Genomic DNA, 8,248 nt, shown 5'->3' on the forward strand with positions numbered 1-8,248 from the left:
ATGGGGATAGACTAATAAGGTGAATTTGATGCTGGGTTAGTCTTGCATTTCCTGTGTATCTTTGAGTGAGGGAGGAATAAAGGGAGGTGATAACTCTAGAAATACTTGGGGTTTTACTTTGAACTAAAAGTAATTTCTTGATACCTATTGATTGCTTGAAAGGTGCCCATTACGTTGCATATTGAATACATAATACAATATTATGATACATATTGAAGTATTATTAAAGAATGGTGCCTTTTGGTGTTTGTTGTGTGTGTGTAGCAACATTAGACGAAATGTCACATCTTGATCAGATGCTTAAGAGTATACAAGCATATTAAAAAAAAAAAGTTTCTTGGTGTCCTGTGACTCAACATATGCAGTTGAAATAGGTTTGCCTTTGCCACTGAATCTGAGCTACAGGATTGCACAAGTCCAAACTGAACTTGCAGAAGTCTAAGAATGGAAGTGTGTTCCTACTATATCTCTATTAGAAGGCTTTTAAAAACATATTAGAGTTTAAAAGGGAGGTTTGTCTGCACAGCTGAAAAAGGTTTTGCCTAAAGTTGGATAATGTGCATTGTATATCAGTATGAATAATTACCAAGGATGGTGTTTCCCCTCTGTCTTTGGGGCTTGTTACTAACTGAAGGTAACTTGGAAAAACAGTTAAGATAGTAACATCAAGTTCCTTGATTAGTAGTTTGTTTTATGGCCAAGGCATTCTTGATGCAGTGCATCTGTAATGAGTGGTACTACTAACATCTCTTAGCTGTTGGCAGAGACCTCATTACAATATCCCAGTGCAGAAAGGTGCTCTTTAATCAGCCCATCTGCAGAAATGTTGTGAGGGAAAGCAGATTCTGGGACCTGTGGCTTAAGTAAGGTGAGCTCATCCCAAATCTTTAGAAATAATTCAAAAGAAGTAGTGCCTATCTGTCTACAGATGTGATCCCATACATAGCCATGTTTAAGTCTGTTTCTTGACATTTCTTATCTACCCACTCTGTACACATTCTAGCTCTTTAATGGTGTGAGACATCTCTCTGTAGCTGTAATGACAGTAGTGAAATACGTTTGTCAGTGAATCTTCTCTTACTATTTATGTTTAATCGAGTCTATTAAGCTGTTCTTTGAACTAGCCAGAATTGATTGTAGATTGGACAGCTTACTTCCAGTCCTTGATGAGGTATAGTGTTAGGACTTCATCTGAATAGAAAATGTCAAAGAAATCTGAAATATAACAAGCAATTTAAATTGAAGGAAATAAATGGGTGTTATGCAAATTGCGTTACAATTGCTAGTATAGAGTACTGAAGGAGTTCCAGGGGCTTCATGACAGGTATGCTGTTTACACAGTTACTTGCACTGTAACCTAGACATAGTTAAACTATAATTATCTATAAGCAAAGTGGCAGATATAAAAAGGATTTATGGAATTGCAGTGTAACCTTCTTCACTTTGATTACCTCATTGATTGTCTTTTTTCTTTGTCTGTGGGAGAAGTAAGAGTTTTAAGTCTGTTTCTTAAGAAAACATTTGCAGAATGTGTGCCAAACATGTGCAGCCTTTTACATGGATGGGTGGTTTCAAATGTGGCATGAATACAAACATAAAAAGTAGGGGCCCAAATTCTTATTTTGAGCTAAGCGTCTTATTCCCATGTCTTTTCATGCATTGTATCTTACTCAGAATGTGCTTGTTCTATAGAATGGAGTTGCTTTCCTTGTAGAAGTAATGACAACTTTTAGAGTAGTTGCATTGCTCAGTATAATTCCTTATTCTGGTATAGCCTATTCCTGTTTGGGAAGAAAAATAAACTAGGTGGGGCGTGCATATGTAAACTAATAATACAGAAATAAATGCTGCTACTCATTTAGCTATGAATATTTCTGCCTGAAAGTTGGTAGAACTTCTAAGTGAAGACCAATCCTGTCTGATGATTGGCATCTCCATGTGGAGTGTGGGTAAAATATATGGGGAGATGTTTTCAGATTATTAACAATAAGGTTATTGTTACATAGAATATTTTGTGCAATAGGATGGTATTTGGATTCAGTGGGAGCTGAAGCAATCCAATTTTCTGCTATTAATCAAGATGGCTTTCAGCCTGGCAAACTCTGAAACAATCCATCTAGCCAGTCTGTCCTCTGAGCACCTCAGAAGATGAGCTTGGGAGCTAACAGGTGTAATTCTACTGTATAGCAAAGTCCAGGCATTAAAACTATTTGTATTATGCCACATTATCTCCCTTTCTTCTTTCCTGCCCATGTGTACACACAGTCTCTAACTTCCCATGTTTTGTAGGCAATAAATTACCTGTTTTTTTCCACTAGCAAGCCACATCATCAAGGCTCTTCTCACTGACACGTCTTCTATTTTAGAGACTTAAATCCCCTTTCCTCTCAGATGATATAAATGATAGAGGTGTAATTAAGCTCCAGATAATTGTTTCCAACTTGCACGTGATTGTTGCTCTTTATTTCTGACCCAGATAAAGTATTGTGCTCTCATTTATTTATTTTTTTAACTGGAGTAGTTAATATAACTACAAATACTTCTATTTATAGGTAATGTAGTGCTTCATATGCATTGTTTGCATTAAGTAAAACCTCTGCTTGCTTTTTGCAAGTACCAGCCCCATGGGACTAGAGCCCCTCTGGAGCAATAGCACCTGTTTCCTAGGTCTTGTCTGTTTACAGTGTGATCTCTGACTAAGTTTGGGACTTAACCTGGTTGAACATTGTATTTGTGTTCACCTGGTCATTTTCCTAATCCTGGTGGGCTTGGGTGGAAAGGATGTCATGAATTTTCCTTAGAAGGCACAATGAAGCTTTTGAGATTTCAGGTAAGGAAAGCTTAAGAGTTGTATATATAGCTTATTCCAACATTCTCTTTATAGTATTCTCTTAAGTTACTGGTGTCTTAAAAGTATATAGAGAAAGACTAAGGCTCTTCAATCTCTTTCAATTTGCAGACCCACTGCAGATTTCCCACTGAAGATGTTAAATCCTTGTACAGTAATTTTAAGACTCCTGACAGCTTTGTGTTTCTTAATTATTTTCTCCAGAACTTTAAGAAGTAATTCAGGAACTGCTGAGGCCTGTAGGCTGCAAGTTGAAAATCACTGGTTTAGCAAGTTCCACCATTAAACTGGAAAAAAAACTCTTCTTTCAGTTCTGGAACATCATGTTGCTCTAAAATAGCAGCAAACCCAAGACTTTATTTAATTAAAAAAAAACCAACAAACCCAGACAACAAAACATAAGTAGATCCAATTGCTTATCCTCAAGCAAGTCCTTAAAATTCAGTGAATGGAAGCAGCTTATACAAATGTCAGCAATGTCTTTTAGTCTGGATGCTTAAATAGCAGAATCTTCTGAAGCAATCAGGGTATGCTTTTATTGTGTCTTTTTACCAAGTTAAATGCTTTAGTCACTTGGTAGCGAGGAGGTCCAGGCACAGCCAAAATGTTCTCATTCTCATAGTCTTGGCAGAGCTCCCTCTGTGACACCAAGATGCTCACCCAAAATTCTTTGGCTGTGTCCCAGACCAGCACTCTAAGGTGTGGACATTGATCTCTTAGGATACTGACTCAGATATGTTGATAGCCAAAGCAGGCTGGAAAATGTGAAGAAGAAAGAGGGACAAAGATGAAATGCAGACAGAAGAATCATTGTGCTTGTGGAAGCAGGACTAAACTCTGCCTGACACTTGTCAGCCCACAATTCCTGCTTTTTTTTTCACCAGGAGTTGCTGACTTTTTTCTTCATATTATCCTATAATGCCATTGAGACGGCTCAGTCCTGGGCTGGTGTGTAGTACATTCATATGTCAGAATAAGAACTTCTGGCACCTTTTCTTTTCTTCTCCTTTAAGTCCTCCTTCACACAGGAAGAGTGGAGTGGCACTTCTGATGTGATATTGATGAAACTGTACAACTGCTGGTCAGCTGAGTCTTGGCACTTGATTGCACATTGATGTAATTTAACTTTCTTGAATATTCCTGTTCAAGCAGAGGTAGTATTTATAGTGCTTTTTGTAATTTTGGTTCTTTTTTATTGGCTTGATGCTCTAGCTTAATAAGATGTGAGCATTTTTGGCAGAGGAAGTGGAAGTTTATGTGGAGATATTTTCATAAGGCGCTTAAACTTGCTTTCTGCCTTTTGTTTTTAAAGGCAGAATAAGAATACTTCCAGCTTCCTTATTCATGCTAAGAGACCTGTCAACCTGTTATATGAAGGTGACTTTATTTCCCTTGCTCAGGGTGATCCAGTCATAGCAGTGGCAAATCCTGTGCCAGCCCTTTAGGATGCAGTGTATGAGTCCATGCTAGATTAGTATGTTTGCCTTTCTTAAGTGCTGTTGCGTGCAGTCCAGCATACAATGAAAATGCAAATACTTCAGGCTCTGCTGCCTGAAGCCATTCTGGACTCACTCATGTTTTCAGTCTGCCAGCATGCAGCTGGCTGCTGTGCTAGCTGTTTAAACATGTAGTACAACTTTTGTTAATTTCTGTCACTGAACTTGATGCCTTGTAGGGCAAGGCTGTGAGGTTTTTTTCAGGGTGATGTACTTTGTGACACGCCAGAAGCATTGTCACTTTCTTCTCCATTCTAGGTCTCAAGCGAATTCCATGGTTTGTTAGGATCATATGCACTGCCTGTACTTCTGATGTTATTTCAAATGGTAATTTTTAATGTTTCTGTGGTCTGTAGCACACTAGGTGTTATTTTTATTGAGAGACTGGTATACCACAGTAGAGGAATCTTATTAAGATCTTTTCAATTAAGTTGATTCATCTGACCCAGAGCAAATCCTATAGATAATTGTCTTGCAAGATTTTGCTTCAGTACAAGACTGACAGCTGACTTCTTAACAGCAAACTCATTATCTGTATTTGTAGCACTGTGGAGAAATCCAGCTTGCAGGAGGTAATAGCAACCTATCTCTTGTTGGTAAGTTTTCTTATTTGATCAGGTGTTTGGGAGACTGGAGTGGTGGAAGAGGTAGAATAATCTGATGCTATTGGTACAGTTTAATGAAATATGCATATTCAGAGTTAAAGTCACTCATGTGACCTTGTTATGTGAAGAATATTGTTTTGTTCTTGGAGAACCCCTTGTGGAACTTTGTTTTGACTTTCCTTTGTCACCATCTGCATTCCACTCAGTTTTGCTCTCTAGTTATAAGCAGACTTTGACATACCTTCTGTCTTGGGTTGGTTGATAATAACTTAGAAATCTCAAATGGTATCAGTTTACCTAGAAATACTGGATCTCTAGGATGGCACTAGTGAAAAAAGTGCAGAGCTGAAAGTACTTCACTATATTTTGCTGGTAAAGATCGCTTCTGCATGTTGGCAGAAAAAAGGTAGAATCATTTTCTTGTATGAAATACTCACTGAAGCAACTTGAGCTGAGGAGTTGAAAGCCTATGTATGGATCCTCAGTCCCATCACCAATGCTGTAACTGGTTTTGTCATCACTAGATAGGCAGGAGTACAGGCACATGGTGTGTGCTGTGTTCCCATGGCCCTGTCAGGCAAAGATATGTGTGCAGGAGTTGGCTGCCACTTGGACTGTCTTTGCAGAAAACTTGTAAAGCAAAGCTCTCTGCTTTTGAGATTCAAGCATGTGCCTGTGCTGATGGGAGGTAAAGCAGGCCTTGTCTGCTGTGCCTGTGCTGCTTGGTGGCAGCAGTCACCTGAGTAATGGGCACCAAACCCCTACTGCTGCCATTGGCCACCAAAATGATGCAGAGGTGAGATGTGTGGGTTTGGATGTTTGGAACAGAGGAGAAGGGAAAGCTGAGGGGACATTTTCCACAAACCTGTAGGAAATGAGGCTCTGAGAGTTGTGATTCGCTGTACAGTGTTAAATTCCAGTGTAGATGTCAAAGAATTTCTGGGATAAAGTTATGTATGGGTTTGGATGGGCATTGGATTTTTTTCTGTGGATTCTGGGGGCCTACATTTTAAGGTTGAAAAAGTCAAAATGGGGTAGGTTTTCTCAGTTTCTCTACAGAAACTCTTAAGTTCTTTCAAACTGTGTGTTGACTCTGTCGTTGGCACAGGCAATAATCAAGAGTGGTTACATTCTTCATGGGGAGTATTTCCTGTCAGAGCGGGGTTGGAGTTCACAGAATCTCAGGAGTTGGAAGGGACCTTGAAAGATCATCCAGTCCAACCCCCCTGCCAGAACAGGATCACCTGGACCAGGTCACACAGGAACACGTCAAGGTTGTCCTTGAATGTCTCCAGAGAAGGAGACTCCACAACCTCTCTGGGCAGCCTGTTCCAGTGCTCTGTCACCCTCACAGTGAAAAAGTTTTTCCTCATGTTCACATGGAACCTCCTATGTTCCAGCTTGCGCCTCCTATGTTCCAGCTTGCAGGTTGTTAAGCTTCCAGGTTGTTAAGTGTCTGAAGTGTGTATTTCTCTATGTGGTGATTCCCTGCTCTGTAACTACAACAGCCTTTCCTTCTGTCTTATGGGGTTCTCTCTTCTATTGTGCTACCAAGAGGGGGAAGATACTTTGGTAGAAGAGTATATTGTCACAGCAGATAAAAATTTTGCAGCAGGATGTTTTAGGGCTTTTCCACACAAAAGTTATTGAGGAAGAAAGAAAAAAGTCATGTGAATTTAAAGGCAAATCACACTTTGAAGTAGAGCAGATGATGTCATCAGACTTTCAGAAATAAGGTGGCTTTCCAGCTTTTCAGTTGCTTGTCGCAGGTTCAGGAAAAATGACTCTAACCCTAAAATGTAACCATCTCTTCATCATAGGCTTCTTCCAGAGCAAGGTCATTCTTTGTTCTTAACTTCTGTTTTTCCTCAAGATGCAGTTTTAATGTTTCTGTATTTGAAAGGTCAGAAGTTAGTGATGTAGTCGTTATTTTGTTCAGCACTGAATGCTTCAGCTGATACTTGTCTGGAATGACCAGGCTGGTTGTGAATTGCTGATTAAAAAGGTTGAAAGCAATTTTTAAGCAAGACTTAAATTCTACTTTGCTTTTCATTTGTGCTTTGTAATGGGTAAATTATGAGGTCTAAAAGAGTTTCTCAAATTACTTTTGTGTATGTTTTCATTATACACAGATGAAACAGGAGAAAGTTCTTCCTCCCCCTCCCTTGCTAGACTTATTAGAGATTCTGCATATATCTTGGTAGTAATTTATTATGAAAATGAGCACCAAGAAAGCTGGTCAAGACATCTCAGGTATTTTTATTAATAATTTCAAAATGTTAATTTTAAGTTAATTTCAAAACCTGTTAATGAAATAGCTGTAAATGGGTATTCTACCTTGCAGAGAAAGTGAAAGTTTACAGGTTATTAAGGTGTTGCCATTTATTACATCTCCTTACACCATAGACTTATAATTTAGTCAGACTATAAAATTTTAACCTACAGAGAATATAAGCAAACAGGGGACGCTTAAAGCAAACTAACAAAACTCTGAGCATTTCATCATGGTTACTATGAGCTGCTGCCTTCTCCCCCTGCACTTGGTATTCATGTTGATTAATACAGATCAGTGCAGAGAATTCGGTAGGGAGCCATTAGCATCCACATAGAGCCAATTAAAATGCTTTATGAATAAAAGGTATACATTAAATGACATAAATTTGACTTGGGTCATAGAACAAATGAAAAATGAAGGGCTTTGTTTGCCACTGCATATCTAGTAGCCATTTTATACCTTGTTGTATAATATGTCTATTTGATTTGATAGCATTTTATATTGATCACTACTCTACACAACTATGTTACTGCGAAGTGCAAGCATTGAAATTTCCCCCCTTAAGAATTTTACACATTCATTAACACAAACTCCTGCCTTTTACTTGAATGATAAAAACTGTATTTTTATTTTCTTTAAGTTTAAAGTTTGCTTCATCATGGTTTTAAGACAACGTCTAAAAAAATGTTTCTTATCTTCAGAATTGTAACTAAATTTTGGGGGGTGTTTTGTGGGTTTTGTTTTTGCTTTGTTTTTGCAATGAAGTGAAGAGGACTTACCATATCTGTTATCCAAAGTATGAAGCAGGTGATCCCTAGGAAAAACTGTCTTGTGTCAGCAGTGACTCCAGTGAACTCAAATATAGAACAATACTATTTGTTAATATCAAAACATGTCTCCATCATAATATATTTTTCTGATCCAACAGATCAATTGGAAGTGTTTCTATCTTTGTTATATCCTTCCTTGCTGCAACCACTAGGACACTTAAGGCTGCTTTTTTTTTTAATTGAAAAAATATCTG

The sequence above is a fragment of the Mesitornis unicolor genome, unplaced genomic scaffold (assembly GCF_000695765.1).
Source record: "Mesitornis unicolor isolate BGI_N332 unplaced genomic scaffold, ASM69576v1 scaffold24610, whole genome shotgun sequence".
In the NCBI taxonomy this organism is placed as follows: Eukaryota; Metazoa; Chordata; class Aves; order Mesitornithiformes; family Mesitornithidae; genus Mesitornis; species Mesitornis unicolor.